This window comes from Lissotriton helveticus, chromosome 2_1 (assembly GCF_964261635.1).
Source record: "Lissotriton helveticus chromosome 2_1, aLisHel1.1, whole genome shotgun sequence".
Lineage (NCBI taxonomy): Eukaryota > Metazoa > Chordata > Amphibia > Caudata > Salamandridae > Lissotriton > Lissotriton helveticus.
Genome location: NC_136059.1, coordinates 683,988,408 through 684,000,978, shown reverse-complemented (window position 1 = coordinate 684,000,978; position 12,571 = coordinate 683,988,408).

Sequence of the window (12,571 nt, the reverse complement as noted above, 5' to 3'; positions counted from 1 at the left end):
AATATACTCTTCGCTTAGCACTTTATAAACAGTATAGTATTATTATTACTGTGTTACTATACATTGGCACTTTATTGCATTAGTCACTTTATATAGGCTATATTTTGAACATAATGGTATCCTCTAGCGTTGGCTCTTCTTTTCTTGCATTTGCATTAGCACCTTAGTAACGATATAATAATATTATTCTTGATGTTGCCCAAACCAACTGCTGCTGTTTATAGGTTGGGCAATCTAATCTGTTTTGGAGTTATTATTTTGATTACGGTAATGATAATGATTTTCTTTCTCTTTGATATTATTATTGTATTATATCAATTGGTTTAAATTTTGAAGTATAATATTGGTTATTTTCTTGTTATTACTGTGGCATTCTATTGTCTAGGTTTGTCTCTTGGAGTTTGTCATTTTCTGGGTTAATGTATGTCCAATTATGAAGAATTTAATGTACCAATGTATTATTCTTACCTACGGCTTGTAATAAAAAAAATTGAAAAAAAAAAGAGAAGAAATGTTTTCATTTCACCTCATTTTTTCCTCTTTCTATGCGTGCTGCATTCCGCAGCACACATAGAAAGAGGAAATCACCTCTCGTGATTGTTTAAGGTGTCCAAGGTGTCCCTTCCTGCACAAAATCAATCTCCCACATAAACGCAGACACCCTTGCACCATGCTGTAATGGTGCCTGCGTTAGCTCATGGTAGCCAATCGTTCTCCAGCGCAGGGGAAAGCACAGGGATGGGACATAATATTGTAAATATGTTGCATCCCTGTGCTTTGAAAGTGATGACTTGCGGTGCCGCACTGGGTCACTTTCTTGTAGATAAGGCCCTGCGTGTTTATTTTTGGCATCATCATTGTATACATTAACTTGATAAATCTCAGTGTTAATGCATGTTTTTCTGATAGCAGAGCTCATAATCAAAAAGAAGCAATTACTGTTTGTGTTTCCGGGCTCTGCTGTCTGCGAAACAGGCATTAACTTGAAGATTTTTCAAGTTAATGTAAGCGCTGATGAAGCAAAAAAGAAGCTTACAGACCCCTTTCGTGCTGGCAGAAAATGACATCATGATACGGCCGGAGGACGGTAAGGAATTACTTGAGAATTGTGTTTGAAATATTCTGGGCATGAGTCATGCATTTTGCAATGAGTATGGTGACCTACTCTTGTAGTTGTCCAGACTTACTCCTGGAAAACAAGAGTAAGCCAGGGGTATTCGGGGCTTACCCCTGGCATACTCCTGGAGTTCAGGAGTAAGCCAAGCATATTACAGAAGTAAGTTAGAACACACATTTTTGTGTATTGGGCCCTACCATGGGGTCAGTCGCCTGACTACTATTATTCGATTTAGGGCATAATAAATCAAGCAATATGGCCACATAAGCATATGAGGACTGAAGGGATCAGAGCGTGTTTTGGATTGGTGACCAGAGCTAAATAGAAGGACCCAGGTATGTTCTGCTCTAGGGCTGCAGCTTGAGGCATGCTGAACAATGGCCAAATCCCCAAGCATCCATTAGGCCAACTAAATGACCTTCATTTGTCCTCATATCAGAATTCAAGCACTGTGCCAGCTCCAAAAGGACACTGTTTGCTAGTATTGGGCTTTAATCTGTTACCACAGATGAGATAATCTATCATCATTTATTATTCACGTAAATAAATAGTGCCACCTATGTTATGAACGCATCTCCATCCTTGTGTGTTACTTACATTCAGAATGAGTTTGCTGTCTTAAACAACTCTTTCTTCCGTACAAATCTTATCTTGCGTTGTTTGATGTTTTCTGCTCAGTGTGATCTCATTGGTTCAATTATTTACCACTGACATATGCATGTTTAACTTTAGAAGTTCTTTCTTATACACTTCCAAATCGTGAGCAGCAAAACCACCCGATTGGAATATTTCGAATATCTTCCTGCCCATCGGATTTGGCAAGTTTTTCTTCTGTTGAAATTCACACTGCTAACTTAAATAACTCTAGGCAGGAAAATATCCCTTCATCTGCCATTCTGTTGAGATGTCATACTTAATCAAAGGTTGGGCCCCGTGAGCTCTGACGGATGAGGCCCTGTTGGCCCATTATACAATCACACCCACCCGCTGATCTGTGAAATACACTTTCCTGTGCCTCAGCTCTGGGAAGCAGCAGTCAGGGAATGAGTGCGAAGTTTATTTCCCCAAGACCCTCTTGGTCGTTTTCAGACTACTTTTCTTGGCAGATGATTAAGAAACTTGCCAACAAGGTCACGTCCAAAGTAAACATGAGGATTCTAAATTCATTCGAGAACTTTAGAGAAGGGGCCCGCTTCACAGAGAGTAAAAGAGAGAGAGAGAGAGAGAGAGAGAGGGAGAGATAGGAAGAGAGAGAACATAACAGAGAGAAAAGCAGAGACAGAGTAACAGACACCACACATGTGAGTGTAAGGAGAGAAATAGACAGAGAGTAAGAGGAACATGTGGAGTTGTAAAGGAGAGCTGTGGAGACCTGAGAAGAAAACACAATTAAGAAAATGGGTACGAAAAAGGGTAATATTGTGAGAACTGAAAATAGAGTATATCATGGAGTTAGAGTAAAGTAAGTTCAGAGCTAGAAATCGGGAGGGAAAGTGGTGAATAGAGAGGAGAAAGTAAAAATCAATAGTGATGGATACAGAGAAGTATTGCAGCAGAGAGAGGTGGACCGGGAAGGATGCAATAGGGAAGGGACTGCACAGGAATCAGGAGGTGGTTAGATAGAATGAAACGGAGTGAGTACTAGACGGAATGGAAGTGCAGATGCACGGTTGTGGAGCTAGGTTGAGTAGGTGGGATGTAAAAGAAAGAGGACTAGATAGGAATAGAAAGAGGCGCACTGAGCAGGATGGTATAGAAGGACTAACGAGAAATAGAGAGGTGTGGACTATGTAGGAGGCATGTTAATAGTAGAGTAGCAGATTGAGGGTGAGAGGGATATACAGAAATGGAGACACCTCTGTATGGTAGCAGGTTGTGTTGGGAAGAATGGGGTGTAATAGAGAGATAGGGCATGGAGAGGAATGCTCAGTAAATAAACAGTCTCAAAGAGAGGCAAATGGGAAAGGATCAATGGGAGAGAAAAAAGCCATGGCAGGAATGTAGATGGCGATGTTTAGTAGACACACGCATCAGCCTTCACTCACGGGAAACTTTCTATATGTCAGAACCGCAACATAATTTCCCCTGACGAAGGGTTTCACCCTAAATGCTTTGGGTCAGATCTACCATCAGGTTTGAACTAATATCCGTTGGAAGGAACTACTTTGGATTTCAAACAATTGTGGAATAAAACATTACTCCTGTGATTACCAGTTGTTTATTTACTGAATAAGAGAGGAGTAATCTCCTCATTGGAGTGTGGATGTGCCATCGGGGGACGTTACCAGGTTGGCTAACTCTTTTCATTCATTGAACCCCTCCGCTGATTGATCAGAAAACAATACCCTGGTCGCATGCAGAACATATTTCAAACTGTTGGACTTCAGTTCATGCTATTGGTGTGCAAGTAGCATCTCCTCAGCATGTTTAGTAGAAGGCAGGTGTAAGGGGGAGTGGAACAGAGAGAAGCCTAGACTGAAAAAGAGGCAGAGATGCGCAGAGAGGTGTACTGGGTACAATGAAATAAACAGAAGGTAAGGCAAGGAAGGAGTCCCACATGTACAGTAGCAGAGAGATAGAGAGAGAGGTCTAGCCAGGAAGTTCGGGACTACTTGAGCGAGAGGTAAGAACTGGTGTTGGAAATGGGCATCTTTTGCGTGGCATACCTATTGATCTTTGCTTTGAATCTATTTGCTGGCTTTACAACTCTATACAATTTACCCCTGTTAACCTTTAGTAAAGTGCCTGTGCCTCAAACTGGCCTATCACTAATTGGCATATTTAACTGACGTATAAGTGCCTAGTATACAGTATTCAAAGAGTATCCAGTCGCTGTGAGTTAAATATCACGAGTGGTCTGCAGCACCTATTGTACAGACAACTGAAGTGACAATGCAAACTTGCCTGTAGGCCTGCCATATGAAGCGCCACTGCACAGGTTCAGAATGCAAATTCTCCCTGTCAAAATAAACTTTTTGCCAAGGCTCAAACCCACCTTTTAAATATTAATAAGCCACCTGTAAGTACGCCGTACTACACATAAGGAAGGGTGTACGGTATTTAAAAGTAGAGCATGTAAACGATTAATGTTAAACATGGTCTTACAGAGAAAAAGCCCTAAAAGCTATTTCCACTGTAGCACTGTTGGCCTTTTCATAGGAAAGCATCGGGATACATTATTACAGTTAAAAATGTTATCTCTGCCTAGGAAACAGCAACAAAGTTAATTGTTATGCTTTACTACAAGCCCAAATGTATTGGCAATGTCGTATTATTAATACATATTTGAGTACATGTCTTTTAGAAAGTTACCTGTTACCTACATAAAGCCTCTGGAGGCCAATTTGCATTAGTTGCAGCTCTCCCTCAGGAGCTGAATACCACCTTTTATGAAGTGTGAACTTGATTGAGACAAAGGCATTAGGTGTGGGGAGGTGTTCTGTTCCTCTGCCGTGCTGATCACCTGGGCTATGCCTAGGAACGTAATAAACTTCAAAGAACCTGCCCTGTCACAGGCAGTTGCAGCTAACATCTGGGCATGCCCCCTTCCTTTATCCCCCTAATCAGTTACGAAAGGGCCCAGTGGGAGAGGAGCTGCCCCCAAAACTGGTTTAGAGTGACCACAGGGGAGGGGTTGCTCCTTTCCATGGCCTCACCTCTGATGTAGGCACAGGAGCTCTGCACAGGAGAAGAAAAGTTCTTCCATATTGGTTTTGGGCAGAGAGGGGCATAGTGGGATTTCTTTCAGTAGATCACCCAGTAAATCTGCAAAAGTGGGTAGAGTTGCCCCTTGGAAATTTTACCCAATTGGTTAGGGAGGGGCCAGGGGTCACTCCTTCCCAAAGGCTTGTGCCAGGAATAAATGTGGCATCCACTGTACCCTTCTCAGAACACTTTCTGGAACTGTGGAAGAAGAGAGGACCTGCTGTCTGTGACCTGAGAAGAGCAAAGAAGATTGGACCTGCTCTTCCTCTTGCAACCCGGACAAAGAAATTGCCTCCGAGGGTCATTAGGCTGACCTGTTTGAGCTACCAGAACATAACAAACTTCAAGATGCCTTTTCTCTACATTCCCAGCTAACCATACTGGACTCTGGTGCTGGCCTCTGCTAGAGGGAGTCTTGACCCACAAGTGCTGCCCCCAAAGCACTGGACCCTTGGCCTGTGTCAAATTGTACTCCTTCTAACAAATCCTAAATCATGGAACTTAGAAACCTTTTGCCATCTTTTTGCTCAGAGAACTGGTGGGGGACCGGGACCAACCTGCCAAGCAAATCTGACAAGGGTGTTTTGCTGCTGGGCCACAGATCCCTGTAAATTTCGTTACGTTCTTCTCCACAGCAGCAAATCTAATTCAGCAAGACCTCACGGAGAAGGCATCCGGCCCTGTAGAGCCCTCTTCGTCTACAGCCTGTAAACTTACCCCAGTAGAAGTATTTGAGTTCTAAAAAAGTGACTAAGTATGAAGGTGGGTGAGAGCTCGAAAAGTAGTATGTATCTGTACACATTCACACTTTGGGGTAGCTTGTTGCTGAATGACAAATGCTTATTCTGACAATAGTTTCCAGTTTGCTGCTGGAGCAAGGCAACATTGGAATGCATTGAAAGAGTTAAGGGGCCAATCTCTGAATGATGTAACAATAGATCTCAAAACCTCAGATGACATCATCAAACAAGCAAACATTCAAGAATGCATATTGTTGGAGATGGTTAAAGTTGCAAGAATGGAAAAAGAGGAAGTATTTTTTTACCTACATTAGGTGGCGCTTCTAAGCTGCTATAAAGGGTTTTTGATTTTGGTTGGTCTTAATCGGGTCCTACCCTGATACATTTACTGTTGGTTTCCAAATAAGCATGCTGACGGCTTTCCATTACTAATATTGCCATGGGCACCTGACAGCTGCACCTGCCTTTCACGTTTACATATGTGTGTAATTTAACATTTTGAGGGTCAAATACACAAAGAACTTTATACGAATGGTGCAACTTGCGTTGTCTCTGAGCAGTTTACAGGAGTAAGATGGGCCTACCCGTGGAAACTGCAAGTAAATCTGTATTTCTTTTTGAAATTCAGGCCAAAGTCACAACTAAATCTTAAGTGAGACACGCTTACTCCTAGAAAATGGGTCTCCATACTCAGATGGACCTCTTACCTAAGCCTGGCCTAAGACACGCTTACTCCTAGAAAAGGGATCTCGATATTCAGATGTGCTTCTTACCTAAGCCTGGCCTAAGACACACCCACTCGTGAAAGGTGCTTTGTGCTCACTTTCGACTCACGCTGAAGCTATGTATGCCCTAATGTTCGTTTCGTATATAACTTTATATGATTAATATATATTGCAACACTTGTGTTTTGTCCATTTTCTCATCCCGGCTTGTGGGTGTATGTATGTTACACTCGCGCAGACCTTGGAATTTAACCTTTTAGTTTCATTGTAGCTTTTAATGTTAAAACATATAAATGACACCACTTCATATACACATTTAAAAATGTGTATTAACTGTATTAAAAGGCATGCACCTGGCAGTAAGATAGGTGTTTAGGTAGTGGTAAAAAGTACACACATACACATATTACTTTAGGATAATGTTATTCTTTATAAATCTGAATGTTGTAATGACCTTTTAATGGAACGACTTTGTTTTCATTTAACAAACCTGCACTCTGATTTTGAATCTGTTTGGTAAATGTGTGTTTTGTACGAATGTAAATTCTCCAGATGGCTTAATCCGAGCGATTTACCATGTTTATGATGACGACATTTCCCAAACGTAGGTCAGATGCACGTCTGGAAGCAGCTTTATGTGCTGGGCTCCCTGCGCACATGGGCTTTTGACACTGAGCACGCCTTAAGACACAGTTGTTTGGTGGCCGTGTGCCCACAGCTCCCAAGTACCTTTAATGTTGTTCAGCCGCATTGCTGTCAATCACTTCTCCCATTATACCCTGACATACCTTGTAGCTCGAGGGTCAGTGACACGTCCAGGCCCTTTGAAGGCCGAGGGCTTGATTGTTGTATCACACTGACCTATTGTGTCCACTCTGGCTCCAAGGAAGAAAGGGCACTCAGGGTCTTAATCACAGGGCAGAGAGCGGCCTCCAATTACGGCACAATTTTAGCAAAATAGAACATGTGCTTCACTCTCAGAGGCCGGTTGGTTGCAGAGAAGTCTCCAGGCTGGAGATGAAAACAGAAAACAATTTAGCTCTTAAACAGCTTTAATCCCCTCTTACCGTGGCATTAATTACCAGGTAATAGACCAGCTGCGGTGTGGGCTCTGCCCCAAACCATCAACTGCTGCAGCCCGGGCATGCACTGTACGGACGACAGAGAAGCCAAATGAAATGGGGCGCCATTCAGGAGAAAACTTCCCTTTTACCTACATTTTTCAGGACTGATGCAAAGATGTACAGCATGAGAGGAGATTATTTGCGACTGACCCTTCAGACACCTCTGCTTCAGAAAAGGCATCGGAAGTCAAACTGGTGTTGGACTGGTTCATCCTAAAAATACTCCGGGAACTCTTAAATAGAGGGTCAAGCTCTGGCAGAGGAAATGAGGTGCAGTCACGAGGGGGAAGATCTTGAAAAGCAGAGCCTGGCAGTCAATGTATATACATTCATTTTCTAAAAATCTGCTGAAAAGAAATTGGCTTCAAGGACATATGTGACAGTAAATCTGTTCTTGCTTACTTAATTGGCCACAAAGAGGCTGCATTTTAAAATATTTTACCAGGTTAAGACTCCTGCTGCAGAGATCTTTGTGTGTCCATCAATTTTGAGGGGGATTTATTAGCTGTAAGATAACTCTAGTGGTTAACCCAGTTCTACATGGGCAGGGACTACCGGCCACCCCCCCCCCCCCCACCTGACACAGATAAAGCACAATGAAATGAACTGGAGGAAACAGTTGGAGTCTTTGGAAGTCGGGGGATCTCACGATCCCCCGGCCGTATTTATTGAATATGAAAACAAAATTAAAATGGTCAAAATTAAAACGGTATTTTACACAATTATAAAACGGCAAATATCCACAATAGATTACAGTGTGATAGACATGTCTGCAAGGGCTAACCTTAACAAATTGTCTAATACAGCGTGTTCCTAACCGAATCTAATTTCACATCATTTGCAGTTTTATAATTACTGGGCCTACGGCAAGGTCGCTAACCGGTGTCCGATCCTTATCTGCTGCACTCTCCCGACCGAGTGCGCATGCGCCACGAGGGCCCGTTCACCGGGAGAGTCTGTACCCTGTTTACCCTCGGACACACCGGGAACTCCATTTAACCCCTGATAGGAGGGCCCTTACACTCGCGTCATTTACTGACATCATAGTGTATGTGCGGGGTGGCTACTCCACAAAAGGATAGAGCGTTGCTCCCTCCCCCGCACCCTTGTAAGCCAACGTATTTCCTGCCCCTGGAGTTCTGAGAGGTACCCTGGGAGATACCAGTGGCCCCTCCCCCTGGGCGAGCCCATATGCTAATGGTGCCGCCCCCCCCCTTAAGGACCTCCAATTGGGCTCACCGATTATGACCTTACCGCCTGACCGATATAATAAATACGACAATATATTGCTACTAATTGGGAAAAAAGGCCTGAGGAAAACTTTAATTAATCACACAACCACTGTACACGGTAAATCAACTTTGCCTGTTCTAGTGAAAAAAGGCCTAAGGAATGAAAATTGCATGTTAACCTATGCCAATAACCATTATTCCTTACACTACTTAATGGCTGGCCACAACAAAAGACTCCAATCCAAAGGTATCAGGGATGGTGGGTGGGTAAAATTAAAGGCTCCCCGGCCCTGGTGGGGGGAGCGAAGCTGTAGTCTGGGGCGAGCGCGGGGACAAAGAGACCGTCTCGCGCGCTCGCCGGGCATTTAAACTGCAAGCCACGCCCCCCACGGCCCGGAAACACCGATAGTGCTTCCGGGTCGCGGGGGGCGCGACCCAATGGCTGCAGGTGGGGGCCCGCCCCGCCATGCATACGTGGGGGCCGAGCGGCCCCCCCTTTCTTCATGGGCAGGGACTACCGGCCACCCCCCCCACCTGACACAGATAAAGCACAATGAAATGAACTGGAGGAAACAGTTGGAGTCTTTGGAAGTCGGGGGATCTCACGATTCCCCGGCCGTATTTATTAAATATGAAAACAAAATTAAAATGGTCAAAATTAAAACGGTATTTTACACAATTATAAAACGGCAAATATCCACAATAGATTACAGTGTGATAGACATGTCTGAAAGGGCTAACCTTAACAAATTGTCTAATACAGCGTGTTCCTAACCAAATCTAATTTCACATCATTTGCAGTTTTATAATTACTGGGCCTACGGCAAGGTCGCTAACCGGTGTCCGATCCTTATCTGCTGCACTCTCCCGACCGAGTGCGCATGCGCCACGAGGGCCCGTTCACCGGGAGAGTCTGTACCCTGTTTACCCTCGGACACACCGGGAACTCCATTTAACCCCTGATAGGAGGGCCCTTACACTCGTGTCATTTACCGACATCATAGTGTATGTGCGGGGTGGCTACTCCACAAAAGGATAGAGCGTTGCTCCCTCCCCCGCACCCCTGTAAGCCAACGTATATCCTGCCCCTGTAGTTCTGAGAGGTACCCTGGGAGATACCAGTGGCCCCTCCCCCTGGGCGAGCCCATATGCTAATGGTGCCGCCCCCCCCCCCTTAAGGACCTCCAATTGGGCTCACCGATTATGACCTTACCGCCACGGGCCAGCATAGTCAACCGGCTATCTGGCTCCCCCACAAAACCTCCCTACGCTTATAAGGTCATGATTACTTACCAGAACTCTCAATCCATGCCATTATATTGCTCACCCATAAGTCATTGCCCTCCTCAGTAAGGTGCACCCCGTCCTTCAAGTAAAATTGGCCGCCCCAGATGCATCCGTGCGGTATGTTCTGTAGTACTGTCGTGCGAAAGAGTTTCCCCAACTTGTTATTGACCCTCTTTACCAAGTGGTTCAATGCCGCTACTGAGTTGCCCCCCCTCCATTGTAGTCGTGGTATGAGGTGGGACCACACTATTGTGCACCCTGGCAATTCCCTAGCTATCCACCCAGCCGCGGAGACTATCTCTTCCACCAAAACCCTATTGTTCAGTCTCACCAGATCATTCCCCCCCCAAATGCAGTATTACCACTGAGGGTGGTGGCGTGTGTGTTTGCAACAACTGAGTCATATAGCCCCTTAGCTGACTAATGCAGAGTCCCCCTCTACCGAAAAAGGTCACCCTGGACCCCTGTGCCTCCGCCCGCCGTCTAAACCCACCTGAAATAAATGCATGATTAGCACGTTGCACATAAGAATGACCTACAACCCATATTATCCGCTTCTTCTCTTGCTCCTCCTGGCGATGCATCCTTGTTGGTGTGGGCGTCGGGTGACTTTGCGCAATTTCCCGTCCTGCGTGGCAGATCCGGGAAACTGGAAGGGAAGCACACAACAAGGCAAATGTCAATTTGGGAAATGTTACCACCTCACAGCCTGTGCAGCCGCACATAGCGCCTATAGGCGTCAGAAGACCATCTTCCGATCTTTTTTATACTGCCTGACTGCAAACCTCTAGCCGCGGCTTCTGTCGCCGCCCCAATCCTGAATGAATGGGTACCGAATTCCTTGGGGTCTAATCCTGCTTCTCTAATAGCCATTTGCCAATACTCTTTGGAATTGAAATCTGGGTAAAGGTCCACTTGGTATTGCTACTCTCTGATTGATGAATGCCTCTATGCTGGCTACTGGGCAGCCTGGGTTACTGCGTGCCCTATGCAGCACCAAACTCTCCCCCCGGGCCTCCTGATCCGTCTTAGACTTCCTAATTGTCATCCATAATGCATCGCCCCGGATCGTTGTATCGCACCTTTGAATGCCGCCCGCCATGTCTGTTTTGTTGGCTGACACCAGTTCACTAATCCGCAGTGCCCCATAAAAGGCCAGTGTAAAAGCTGCCCTAAACAAGAGTACCTCCCCGTCCTGGTCCTGGGGGCTAGGCTCGTTGCCACGAGGTTCTGTAGTCGGGGGCACCAATCTGCCAGAGCGCTGTGGGGAAGTGTGCCGGTGACGCCTCTGCAGTTGGTAATTGTTCCCTGAACACCTGCATCTTGAAGCGAGAAAGGGCGTCAGCCGCATTATTCTGCACCCCTGGGACGTGTGTGGCTCTGAATTGAACGTTCAACCTCATGCATGCTATGACAATTTCTTTCATGAGGCGCAATATCAAGGGACAACGTGCTGCCTGCTGATTGATACACTCGACCACCGCCATGTTATCCGACCAGAATACCACTGACCGGTTGGACAATTGTCCAGGCCACACCATCAATGCCACCCAAATGGGGAATAGTTCCAGGAAACTTATGTTGACAGTCAGCCCATTTTCTTCCCACCATTTCGGCCATTTCTGCGCCACCCATTTATTGCCCAGGATGGCGCCAAAGCCTACGCTGCCGGCGGCGTCGGTCCACAGACCTAACTCCACCGACGTCGCAGGTGAGGGCCCCCCACACCACCCTGCCATTGAAATCCTCCAGGAATGCTATCCAAATGAGCATGTCCTGGCGAACCTCTGCTGACAACCTGGTCCGGTGGTTTTTCTCTCTCAGACCCTTCATGGCCTGGGCAATAGAGCGTGAAAAGGGGCGTGCCATGGGTATGACCCTTAATGCAAAATTAAGTTGTCCCACCGTCTGTTGCAACTGCTGTAATGTCACTTTCTCTTTACTTAAGCATTGTTGCAAGGCTGCTCTGAATTTGGCTATTTTTTCCCTTGGCAACCTGAAACAGCCCTCTCCTGAATCCAACTCGATGCCTAGGAATTCCAGGCAAGTAGTCGGGCCCGCCGTCTTGCCTTGAGCCAGCGGGACTCCGAAAGCGCGCATCAGCACGCAAAAGTCCTGCAATGCCTTTGCACACTCCCGTGAGCCCGCCGCCACCAGGAAGAGGAAGTCATCCAGATAATGCATTACGTGTCGGTGTCCCGTGGACCGTCTCAAAACCCATTCAAAGAATGAACTAAAAGTTTCAAAGTATGAACATGATATGGAACAACCCATGGGCATGCATCTGTCCATATAGTATTTCCCCTGGAAGGTGAAACCTAATAAATGTTGATCCTCGGGATGGACTGGGAGCAGTCTAAAAGCGGATTCAATATCAGATTTCGCCATCAATGCCCCAGGCCCCAGTGTTCTCAACATCTCCACTGCTTGGTCGAAAGAGGCATATTTCACGCTGCATATGTCATCATCAATTGCATCATTCAATGAATTGCCCCTGGGTGCTGAGAGATTATGGATCAGCCTGAATTCACCCCTATCTTTCTTCGGGACCACCCCCAGCGGTGAACACACAAAATCTGCTGACGGGATATCGTTAAAGGGGCCCGCCACTCTGCCCAGGCGCAATTCCTTTCCAATTTTT